Consider the following 12,019-nt stretch of genomic DNA (forward strand, 5'->3'; position numbering starts at 1 on the left):
TGGGTGCGCAGCGCAGGAAGGGCAGCGGGGGTGGCCACGGTGCTTACCCGGGAGAGGGGCTTCCGCCGCCCCCCGAGCACCCTCCTGGGCAGATCCTGCCTGAGGAGAAGCCGGGTAAGGAGCCACTGCCTTCTGCGGGGAGGCGCGTTACACGTGCGCCGAGCCCTGCCTCAGCCTGGGCGGTCTCGTTCCTGCCTGGAGCCCGTGGCCGGGGAGAGGTTTTAGCTAGGTGTGGCTCACGGGGCATGGCTGACAGGGAAGGCGACTGTCCTGCGTGGCCCGGTAGGCGCTGCCGCCTGTCTGCTCGCAAGTGGCTCCACATCCAGTGGGAGCTATCACTGAGAAGCAGGAAATGTGCGTGTGGGAATCAGGGAGACAAGGTTTGCAGAGAGGTTGTGTTTCTTTTTAAACCAAATGACCTGAAGGAAACGGAGAAGCTTTTAGGTGCGTACACCGTTCCTCCTAATTCAGTGGGCCTGCCGCTATGTCATGTGTGAGGAACGGAGTAGAAGCGGGAGACCAGGAAGCAGAGGTATTTACCAGTGCAGAGCGGGCCCTGGGAAACAAGGAAAGCGGTTGGTAAAAGACACCTGGCAGCAGGAGCTTTTGTTTGGTGGTGTGCAGTTAGCCGGGTTCGCAGGCAGCTGAGTCGTCACGTCTCTTTCCCTCTGAAAAACACCACAGGATAGCTGAGGCCAGTTTGTGAGGAGTCCATGCATTAGTGTGGGCCCATTAGCCGTGGCTTCGCGCGCACACCTGGTAATGGCCACACGTAGGAGGCATTAAAGCCAGGTAGGTATTGGCTGGTAAATTCTGATTTTGTGGGGGGTAGTTGAGAGTGTTCGCTCTGGGTACCCAGACCCAAGACCTGGCTGATGTGCACCTCTTCTGCCGTACCCGAGTCGACTGCACAGTGAGCACTGCGTGCTGCCGGAGGGGGACTTCTCTTGCCGTGGCTTGCCCACATGGTGACTCAGCCTCACCCTCTGCAGTATATGGGATCACAGCTTGAGGTTGTATGGCTGCAGGCTGTAATACCAGGAGGCTGCTGCTTTTACAGTGACTCCAAGCCTTCCTCTGGCTTAAAGAAGGGGAAACGAACAGGTGGTGAATGTCCCAAGAGTGAACATAGGGAACAATTCACTTGCTATAGCCTCTCACTTGATACTGAAAATGGAGTTGCTTAATGAGTGTTATATTTCTCTAAGGGTTTTTTCTGCTTCATTTCTTGGGACCATTGGAGGATATTCATTGACAAAAGAATACAGGCTGTGTGATTGTTTTCATGGTTCCCTCCCCCGATGTTACAGTAACCGTTCTTTTATGTATTTTTATACTATTTTTTGGTGGCATAATGGATGATTCTGACATCCTTTTTTTGAGAACCCTCCTTGCCTCTGGCTTCTCCACAGAGGTTAAGGTGGAGAAGATTAGCCTTGTTTTCTGCTTCAGATGTAATGCTGCTTTCCTGTAAGCAGCTGTGGGCTGGACTGCGGAGTCAGTATTTTCATGGGTTTAAAAATGCAGAAGCTGCAATAAATGCAATTGAAAGGTTTGGTAATCATGAATGAAGGGGAACAAGCTTGTTACTATGTCCTGCTTCCTCAGGGAAATTGAAAATGTGGAGCACTAGTTTAAGTAAAAATGGGGGGGGGGGGGGTGGCTCTGTAGGACATATTTTTTTTAAGCAGCTGGAACAAAAACAATTAAGTATAAATGACAAATACAGCATAACAGGAACCCCAAGAATAACATGTTTTCCATGTGTTAATAAAAAAAAATATTGTGGACAACAGGAATTATTGCTGATCCAACGGGGTTTCGACAGCCTGAGATGCAATGATCAGGGCTCTCACTATAGGGTTAAACTGGGCAAGTCCAATTCCTTTGCATTAAGAAAGTGAGAGTTTCTTCGCATGGAGTTATGAAGAGTGCAGACTTACTATTCCTCTGATGACAGGAGCAGTAGGCTTGTCAAAGTGTTTGACACATAGTAAGTTACCTGTAGATTCTGGTTATTCATGTAGTCAGTAACCTTCTTTTACAAGTATATAAACACAAAGCACTTAGGGGGAATGTTTCTAGTTGTTATTTATTTATACAGGAAGGCCTCTTAGAGGAGGCATGACCAAAGAGAATCCCCTCATGTTCAGAGACAGAATTTATTCATGACAGAATAAATTATCGTATTAGACTTGGAATTCATTCTTAAGCCGTAACTTTACCTTTGCAAAAAGACTAAAAGATCACAGGTATCACAATGTGCAAAATATCTTCCTCTGAATCCTATTCAGTGCTCTTGCTGTAAGGTAGATTCTCAGAGAAAGACTTTTTTTTGTGATTAGGTCTTGGGGATGAGGAATTTGTCTCTGAGAGAGATGTGGAACTGCACTAGAACATTTTCATCGGGCATTTTGGCTCATGCCTGTCTGTGCTGTTTAAAAATTGACTGATCAGTTTTTATGACATATGGGACATATTGCTGCCTGGTTTGTGACCACATTCTTTATAATTATTTATTTTTAAAAGTGAATTTAGTGCTTATGAAAGGTGGCAGATTTATAGTTGTAAACAGAGTGGGATTTTCAAGCCCCTTTGGGGGAAATCGAGCACCCAAATATTCATGAAGCAGGTCTGAAGATCTTAGTCTTACAGAAGACTGAGGATAACAATCATGGGTTTTTTAGAGTACTTTTGATTTTTTTCAATATCCATTTCTTTGAAAGAAAAACCAGAGACAGTTAAACATTGTTTTGAATGGTTTAGTTCCAAAAAAATCTGTTTAGCCAACACCTTTTTTGACTTGGAGGTGCATAGAAGATAAAGCTCTGTGTGATTCATAATGAGTCAGGCCAAAAAGGGACTTAAAGCCCTACATCTAGTTTCCAAAAGGCTGTCATATGTGAAAATTTTTCTCTTTCACAACAGCCTTCTGAACAGCATGGCTTGAAAAGAGCAGTATGTTCTGACCTGCTGTAGTCTGCAGCAACTTCACCATACTGTCCCCCACTATGCTTTCCTTACAATTGACAACAATAATTTTCATTCCTGTTCAGTCTTTGGCCTTTTTGTTGTGGTTAGCTGTAGGAGCACTGCTTGTGCATAGTGCATCTTTGTTTTACTACAGGTCTGGTCAAATACTCTCAGGAAGTTGGTTTATACCTCTAGCTCTGTTTCCTGCTCTGCCAAAGGGAGAAAATGCTATTGCATTGTAAAACACTGTGCAGTCAGCTTATAAGAAGCCAATATTATTAAATGCCTTATGATTTCTGAAAAATCATAATTGTGAAACCAGCAACTTTCTTTGTATATTGCTGGTCACCAGTTTCTTATATTGGTAAACATTGTTAATTAGAGTTCCTGCAGCTTTTCACAATATATAATATTTTTGACAATATAATAACACTATATGCTTATATATAGTACTTAATATATAAGCATATAGAGAGAGACTTCGTTTCTTAAAAGAAATTGAGACACTCTATTCCTCTTTATCATGCAGGCTGTAATAGTAGCTGCAGCTGTTTGCTGTTATGGCCTGATACTGTATTGAGAAAGAGTGCTAACAAATGCTCCTTTGGTGATTGTGTGCATAAGAAATTATTGGGGGTTTTTCCAGCTTCATTCATATCTATTTTTATTAACTTTAAGTGTGATGCAAGTCATCAGCAAATAGATGTGTAGTCTTAGGATTACCTTATTTATGGTACATACTTATGAAACGACATTGCTAAAAAAGAAACATAAAATAAAATTTATGTTTAAACCACCTGAACTTATGTACCAAGAATTGAAGTCCAATTTTAAAGTGATTCCTTTTCTTCTCTGTATTTCATGCCTGTGTTCTGGGTTTTGAGGTTGGGGGTTTTTGTAATTCTTTTTCATGAATGCAAAGAGTCACAGATTGAGAGGTGTTAAAGGTAGGGAAGATCTCCTGGAATATCTAGTAAGACAATTACTTTATCAGTATGTGTTTCCAAGAGTTTTTCTTAGTCTAGTTCAATAAGAACGAAGTGACTGTGTTTCAGCTGCTTTCAAAATTTTACTTGATATTTCAAAAACATATTTGTTCTCATTCCATTAGCGCTGTTTATATTAAAATAATTTTTTTCTCCATGTTTATGTTTATTCTTTTGTAAATAATTAATTTATGCAGTCTTGTTTTGTTGCTTTTCAGCCTTCACTTGGTCAAGCTATATGTATTTATTGCACTTAATCTTTCTACATTGCAGCTGAGGTATGATATTATACGCAGGGAAATATACATGTCTTTCAGCTGCCTATTGGCATTCTAGCACAGCATAAACCTGCTGAGTTCTTTGAGAGACTGAGCCTTTAAGTTTAGCAGAGCTGAGCTGCATTATGCCTGTAGTGACCATTTTGTAGCTGCTTAATACATTTATTTGGTGTTAGTCCCTGATGTGTGTCTTTTCATGTTCCACTCAAAGAGAAATTAACCCTTCACTCATTTCTGTTGTTAGTTTTAGGAAACATTTCTCTGTCTCACTGTTCTGTTGGGGAAGCAGTGGCTATGATGATATGATATTGTCAGTCTTGTCGGATCTGGGTCATGTGGAGCAGGATTCATGTGCCTGCCTAGTGGTAGTGGGTTTTCCCTCTGTAGCCCAGAATCATGGCTGTCTTTGCTGCATACTCTTGATTAGCTCATAGTCTGTGTTCGCCCTCAGCTCTCATTCAGTTTTATTATTGATAATTACCCTAAATCCTTGTCCCACTTATATACTAAAAGGCAGCTTTTCAAGTGGAATAGTAGTTTTTTGTCCCAGTAAGTCCAAACGTATTTTTTTACTGCCTGCTTGACATTTACCTTTGTGCCCCCTGTAAACTCTGCCTTCCCTTTACTCCACAGAGCAGTGATTTTCAGCTCTTCTCTATTCCTTAAGTACAACTTCTAGTTATTTTTTCAAAGTGTCTCAGTGGCTGAAAAAAGAACAATGAGTTATTCACAGATCTGTATTATTCCCAGTAGATAGTCTCTGAACAGTGGATACATGATAAAGTAGTAACTGTTGCAACTTGTAGACTGGAATGGGCAATTTAGATAGGCATAAGGCAGAAATAAACAGGGGAGGAGGAAGTGCCCCACTAACCACTTTTTGCTATACCAGGCCTGTTTGCGTGACCAGTGTTCAGCAAGGATTGTGTCTCTTCCATAGTGAATACCAACTAGTTTTAAAAAATTCTTATCTTCTATATTTTTTGACTTTGGGGTTTGATGTCTATTTTGTTTCTGTGCAATAAGCTCTTTTCTTAAGGTAGATATTAAGAATTTACCTGTCAAACAAACAGTTAAGCTTGCAAAAAGACTTGGGCATAATGGCTCCACTGCAGCTTATTAAAACACAGTCCTCTCTGAGTATCATCTTCTGTTCTTCTCAGGATTTTAGAATCTTTTGAAGCTAGTGATTTTGGAAAAGCTGCCCAGGTTATGGAGCTAAAGGAACTGTATAGTTCATAGAATTTTTTAGTTCAGTTATTTCCACTGCTCTGGTCTTTCCAGTAACTGGAGCATAAAGAATCATACTCTACCTTAATGCATCAGAGGGAATGCTTTTAATTTACCTTTAGTTTGTCAAAAGGCAGCAATGAAAAATTGAAAGCCATGATTTTTTCTGGGGAATAAATCCTCAAAAAAATATTGTGAACAATTCATTTGGGTTTTAGCTATCCAAAATATTCTTGAATGCAGGCAGAACACCCTTCATCCAGAAACTTATTTCTGGTTAAGAAATGTGTACTCCCTTTTGTTCATGTATTTTTTAAGATTCTTAACCAGCTTGTACTCAAAAATCCTCATGATCACAAAGTCTGTTTCCATAAAACTGTGAATGCAATGTCACAGCTACTCATGTTGTAGTAACAGCAAAATGTGATCAATAGAATTTTTTCCTCCAGCTAATGATGAGTAACATGTACTTGTGAGTAATTTAAGTTGCACTTTCTTCCCTTCAGACAGCAAAAAAACAAAAGAGCAATAATCATTGAATCATTAAGTGATTTTTAGGGATATTTAAATTTCAGGACACAGATATATTCTAATTAAAAGATCTTAGGACTTTCAAATCGTTTTGATCTTTGTCCTGTGGTTGTAGTATATGTGTATATAATTACTGCTGTCAGAGACATGCAGTTTCCTAGAAGCCATGGCAAAAAGAGACAAGAAATCCTTCCCCAGTTTCAGTACCATCACAGCAATTCCCAGCATGGCAAATATTCATGTCGTGAGGATTTGGGATGTACTCTTCCTTGGATTTCACTGTATACTGCTGAGTTTAGGCTTTAGAGCATCTTTCAGATAATATGTTCCTGGTGAATGGAGGCTCCTGTCAAGCTGAAATTAGTCCTCTGGAAGGCTTCAAATTTTGCAGAACCAGCTGGAATGCAAAGCTGCTTTTGGAGCTCAGTTTTGCATAGTCTTGTACATTCAAACATCCTTGGAATTATAGAATTCACCACCAAACCTACAGGTTGGGAAATGTCATTGGCTTGATGGCTTGCTGATCTCCAGGAAGGAGGAGTTAGTTGTCTATAACCCCTTGCAGACTGGTTGGGCAGCAGAAAACTACCTGTATCCCAAACAATTGTCCACGTGGGGCATTAAGATGAGTTATATATGTTTCAAAAAAGTTTTGCCTTTGAAATCCCATTATGGCAATTAAGAAGGCTAGGTTTTAGTTGGTAAACAGAGCAATGCTGTTGCGGTGTTCTTAAAGCATGGCTGTGTGTGCTTGTCAAGCATTCATGATCCATCCTGATAATGAGGGAATTTAGGGACAATGATTAATGATCTGCTGGGATAAAATTAGAAGGAAAGATTAAGTGTTTATAAAACAACTAAGTAGTGACAAAGGAAAGGTTCTGACTGTTTTCTAAGGGTATTTGAAACTTGAGCATAGCATGAAGGGAAATTAATTGTTTAAAATACCAAGACATTTTATTGTGTGTTTGGAAGAGGACTATGAAAACGGAATCAGACTTTTGTGAACCCTTATGCAGAGACAAAAGTAATTTTCTCTTAACTTCCGTTATGGTCAGCAGAAATGCTGTAGTCCTTTATGGAAAGTTTTTTCCTTCCCCATTTTTTTCATCTAAAATAAGCCTTTTTGCTGTTGGATCCTTGTGCATGTAGAATGTAACACCTCTACCTTTGCAGTTCTGCCTCCTGAGGCTGAAACAGAGACAGACTGAAATTAGCAGCAATGTACTACGACGATACTCTTTGTCACACTACCCTTTTTTTTCCTTTTGTAGGTGAGAGGAAGGGTGATATATCATGGGCTTTGGTATATTGTAAAAAACAGAATCTGTGCAGAGCCTAATGCACAGATAAAGAGAGCAATTCCGCTGTGATTTGTTAAGTTCTGTGATGTCCTTTTGAATCAAACTCATACAGTGATTGAGCAACTGATATTTCAACAAAATGTTGAAATTTTATGAGAACAGCAGACCAAAATTGATCAGTCAAGAATAATCATTTTTAATTTAAGGACAGATTTTTTTGAAATTTTTCATCTCGTTCAAGGTAAAACATTTATGATTGACAGAAATGGAACTCTCCCCTCCTTATCTGTACTATTGCTGTCCCAGTAGAAGGCTTATATGTCTTTTGGGCTTCTCTGTAAATTGGTGTTTGAGCAGTTAAAACTCATAAAGCAATAACTGGTAGAATCTTTGATTTGTCTGCTCCCATTTTTGGCTGTTCACAATTTTATAAAGCAGCTAGAGAGTTTCATGCAGCACTGCAAATAACTGCAGAGCTCCCTCCCTGGTTGCTCATGACATCCTCCCAAGGATGACGGAAAGCAGCAGAGGAGGGGTAGGACTCACTTGGTTTACCCTGAGAGGTGGAGCCAGTTTATTTGGTGAAAAGCAGGGAAGTAAAAAGAATGAACTCTCCCCTGCCAAACTTGAAACCATATGAAAGAAAGAGTGGTAGCAACAGATAGAGGAAAGGTGGTTTCTTTTGTTTCTTAGTGTGAAGGTGTCCAGATAAAAACATACGTTTCCTGACTTCCCCACCATCTGTTCTAACCTTCATGTGTACTTCTTGTGTCTGTAGGGAATAAAAGTGCTAACTTCCAATCTAGGTACCTAGCAGCTTTGCATATGGTGTCAAACTGACACCTTTTAACTTGAAACCTGGTTAGAGGAAATGAGTGTTGGTGACAAATGTTCCACTGTATTATAAGGGAAATGCTTTTGTTTTCATGTCTGGGAAATTTTCCAGGCCTTCACCATGAACTTTTGGCAGAGTAGACTATGAGTAATTACTTACTGATTTCCTCCAGTAAACTGCTGAGCTTATAAGAAAAATAATCCAGTTTTGAGGATTTGAAGAAGGTCCACTACACTGCATTGTAACAGTTGGGACATCAGGTTGTGTTGTGTAACAGTGATCCTGGAAGACCTGAGACCAGGGACTAAATTTTCTGGATTAGCAAAACTGGCACAAATGTGAAAGTTCTTTCAGGCCAGAAAAAGAGCATTTTGCATTGTCTTCAAGTTATGTTTAGTTTCAGTGACTGCTGATAAGGTCCAAAGAGCTGATTTTTTTGAATGATAGGAGGGGAAAATGGGTGAATTCTAAGTTACTAGAATTAACTCAGGGAGTCAGAGTGAAGTGTTTAGATAACTTAAATGGTCCAAAGTCTAATCTAGTTCTGTTATCTCAAAAGTAGAACACAACACTTTTCCAGCTGGGTTGGTGCATTGAGACCTACAGAAGGACTTGAAGATTTGTTTTGGTAGAAGATAGGAAATCCCTTTTTTAATGATAAAGGATTGATTGTTTTGTGTGCGACATCAGACATGATGGACAGCAAGTCCAACCTGACATAGTGGTATTTGCCTCCACCCCCTTCAATGATCTGATTATTTGATCCCTTTAAAAATATGAGAAAGCCTAGATGCAGTTTATCAATAGGTCTTATAAAACAAGATTCTCTTTTCCATTACTCAGAGAAATTACGATCTTTTCCTTTATTTCCATAGCTGCATCACTGGAGTACTAAACCTATATGGTCAAAATCATTTTAATGTACTTTATAGAAATAAATCATTTTAAAATGAAGTCATGACTGTATCTGTCTCCTATGACAACTGAGTCATTTGCAGCTGTGCAAAATGAGAATTGACACTAAAAGCCAGGGGTGATTTAAGGGAAATGACAAACTCGCACTCTTGCAATAGTAAAGTATCATGTATTTTAAGATGGGGGGGAACCTAGACAAGTGTGTAGCTGCACATTTCTAATTTATCATGAGGAACTTAAAGGCATCTGTATAAAGTCATATGTACCTGACAGAACAGTACCTGAGAGTATGGTTTTTTGTATCTTGAATGTGAACAACACTAATTTTTGCACTCCATATGAATATTCATGTTTTGTATGAATATGAAATATCCATAATCCTTGTAGAAATTTGTGAGCATACAAGAGCAGAGCAAACAAGTCTGAGAATGGAGCCTGAGCCCAGGAGCACTGGTCCTGTGCCTGCAGTGTTAGCCCACAACGATGGGAAGGAAAGAGTCAACCTCTGAGGATTCAGACTGGTCAGTCTCCAAGTTATCAGTTGGTGGATTCTCTTCCTCAATGTGTTTGTCTTCCAGAAAACACCTTCTTGGTAATGCCAACACATGGGGAATAGAACATGTAACTTTGTTCTGTAAACAAGCAATGAATTAGGATTGCTTACCTCTGTATTTTTGTGGGTGTTTACTTTTTGGAGCTTGTCATTTGTTTATCAGGTGAATTCAGGTATTCCTTTGTGTTCCTCACACTTTGATCTTGTGTCATCTTATCAGATTGACTAGATCATTTTCTCTGAAGTAGGCTCAAGCTTCAAGTGGGAGTCCAGCCTTTCTACTAGCTTTTTTTTCCTCCTTTTCTTCCCTACCTTTGCAATCTTTGTGTCTTAAAAGCAGCACAGTTGGTGTTCCTCATCGGGTTGCTTGGATACTGTACATAGAAAATGCTGTTGCTTCTGAGCACCTCATCTATCTTTGCTTGTTGGAGCTTGGCAGTGCTAAAGGATCCAATTCTTTTTTGCATCAGTGTAAGTCGAGGGTAACTCCTCTGAGGACAGGGGTGTTACCTGCTACGAAAATCAAGACCAAGGTGCCCTGCTGCATTCACAGCTCCCCTCTCTCCTTTTGCAGCTCTTCCATCCACTGTCCAGCCAGCTTCTCTGTGACCTATTACTGTCTGTAATCTCAGGGCCTGACTCTATCTCAGAGCAAGGTACTTTGTTGTTGTGAACACAATCCTGACTTTTTGTTTTGTTCTCAAGTTGTCATGCATTTGTGCACTGCTTATAGAGTAAGATCTGACGTCGAGAAACGAGGGACAATAATTGGGAATCAAAAGAGGCTTAGAAGATAGTTACCAGAAGAAGCTCTTCAACCTAATCGCTACAGTTAAGAGACTTGGGGATGGAGTACCAAGGAATGCTGAGGAAAGCTCTGCTTTCCTAGGAGGCTGCTTTGTAGCTCATGAGAGATTGAAGTTATGGGTAAAATCCAGTCTTTAAGCCTGAAAACAGGGAAGCCAAGGGTAGATTCAGCTTGTATTTCCCTGTAGTTTAGAGTGAGAATGCCTAACCTACAGCCTGTGGGCCAAAGTTGGCCACCAGCCCAGTTAATCTGGCTAGATTTTTGCCACCCTCTTTCCCATCGGTTTTTTAGACGTGAACGTGGCATAAATCAGAGCAATTGTTGCAGGAGCTTGATTCCTGCTGCCTTTTTTCTTGAGACTTTCTGGCCCCTTCCTTATTGCTTGACACCAAGAACTCTTGGGATGACTTGACCACTAATTCAAAATTTTTGCAGATTTTTCCAGGCTTGGGCCCTGGAAAAAGTGCATTTCTGGAGTATAAATTTACTTTTTCTTCCTTTATTTTTGATGTAAGTGATAGCATTTTGACAAATTATCTGTACTATTGCAATTGCTATTTGTTATGTAAAGATTATACCCATATGTGGCATTTGTTTGAATTCTCATTTTATTTCTGGTTATAATGTTCATGCCAGCCTAATTAAATGCTATTTTCCTGCTGGAATGTTACATAGTCTCAGCCAAATAATTAGATTGGCTGATGATCTGTGACATTCAATTTCTTTGTCTTTGCATTTGTAGCTTGCTTCTGGGGAGCACAACTTCATTCCAGGTCTGTCAGTGGATGAAAACTTGAGTGTAGTCAGTGACAAATACTGCATGTCTGTGTGAGACAGTGGGCATGAGTTGAGAGGGTCTGGAGCTCCCAGTGGGGTGGGGCTTCGAAAAATGTTGAGCTGCTATTGTGTGTTTGACTTTACCTTTGTGGAAACAGTTCGTGTTTCTTTCTTACCATGTTTCTTTTCTTGCCGCTTCAAAGTCAAGCACTAAATGTTTTATTAAATGAAATCTAATTACTCTGGCTGAATGCATATCCTTTATTTTATTGAAAAGAAGAAAAACTGTGAAAGAAAAGTAATTATGTGAGGAAAATATGCTGTGCCTCATGAGTGGTGCTGCTTCTTTCAAAGCCTGGGTGCTCTTTCTGTTGTATTTCTTCACCCTAATTCGTCTTTCTGTCCGAGCCGGACTTGAGACATGACTGAAAGTAATGGGAAAAGTTTGTGCAGGTTCTGAGGCTTGGTTCTCAAGATACATAATAACCAGCACAACTCCAAGCCTCCTGTAAACCAGAGGAGGAAGCCTAAAGAACTCAAGTGCACTGAGATTAAGCCATACTGAATGTATGGTGCAAAGCAGATGCTCTGGCCCATCTGCTGTGCTTTTCTAGTGGCATAACACATTTGGCACAGGCTACTTTGCACTATGTGAAATGTTTTCTCCTGTCCAGCCTGGGAGTGAACCAGCTGCAGTGTAAGGAGGAAATCATTGATCACTATGCTACGTGATGCTGAGTGTGTATGCCATGTTGGGCAGTGCCAACAGGAGGGAAAGTGGGTTAGTCCCCTGCCCTCCCAGAAGATTTGCTGTGGGCCAAACACTAAT

This window comes from Buteo buteo, chromosome 7, assembly GCF_964188355.1.
Source record: "Buteo buteo chromosome 7, bButBut1.hap1.1, whole genome shotgun sequence".
Lineage (NCBI taxonomy): Eukaryota > Metazoa > Chordata > Aves > Accipitriformes > Accipitridae > Buteo > Buteo buteo.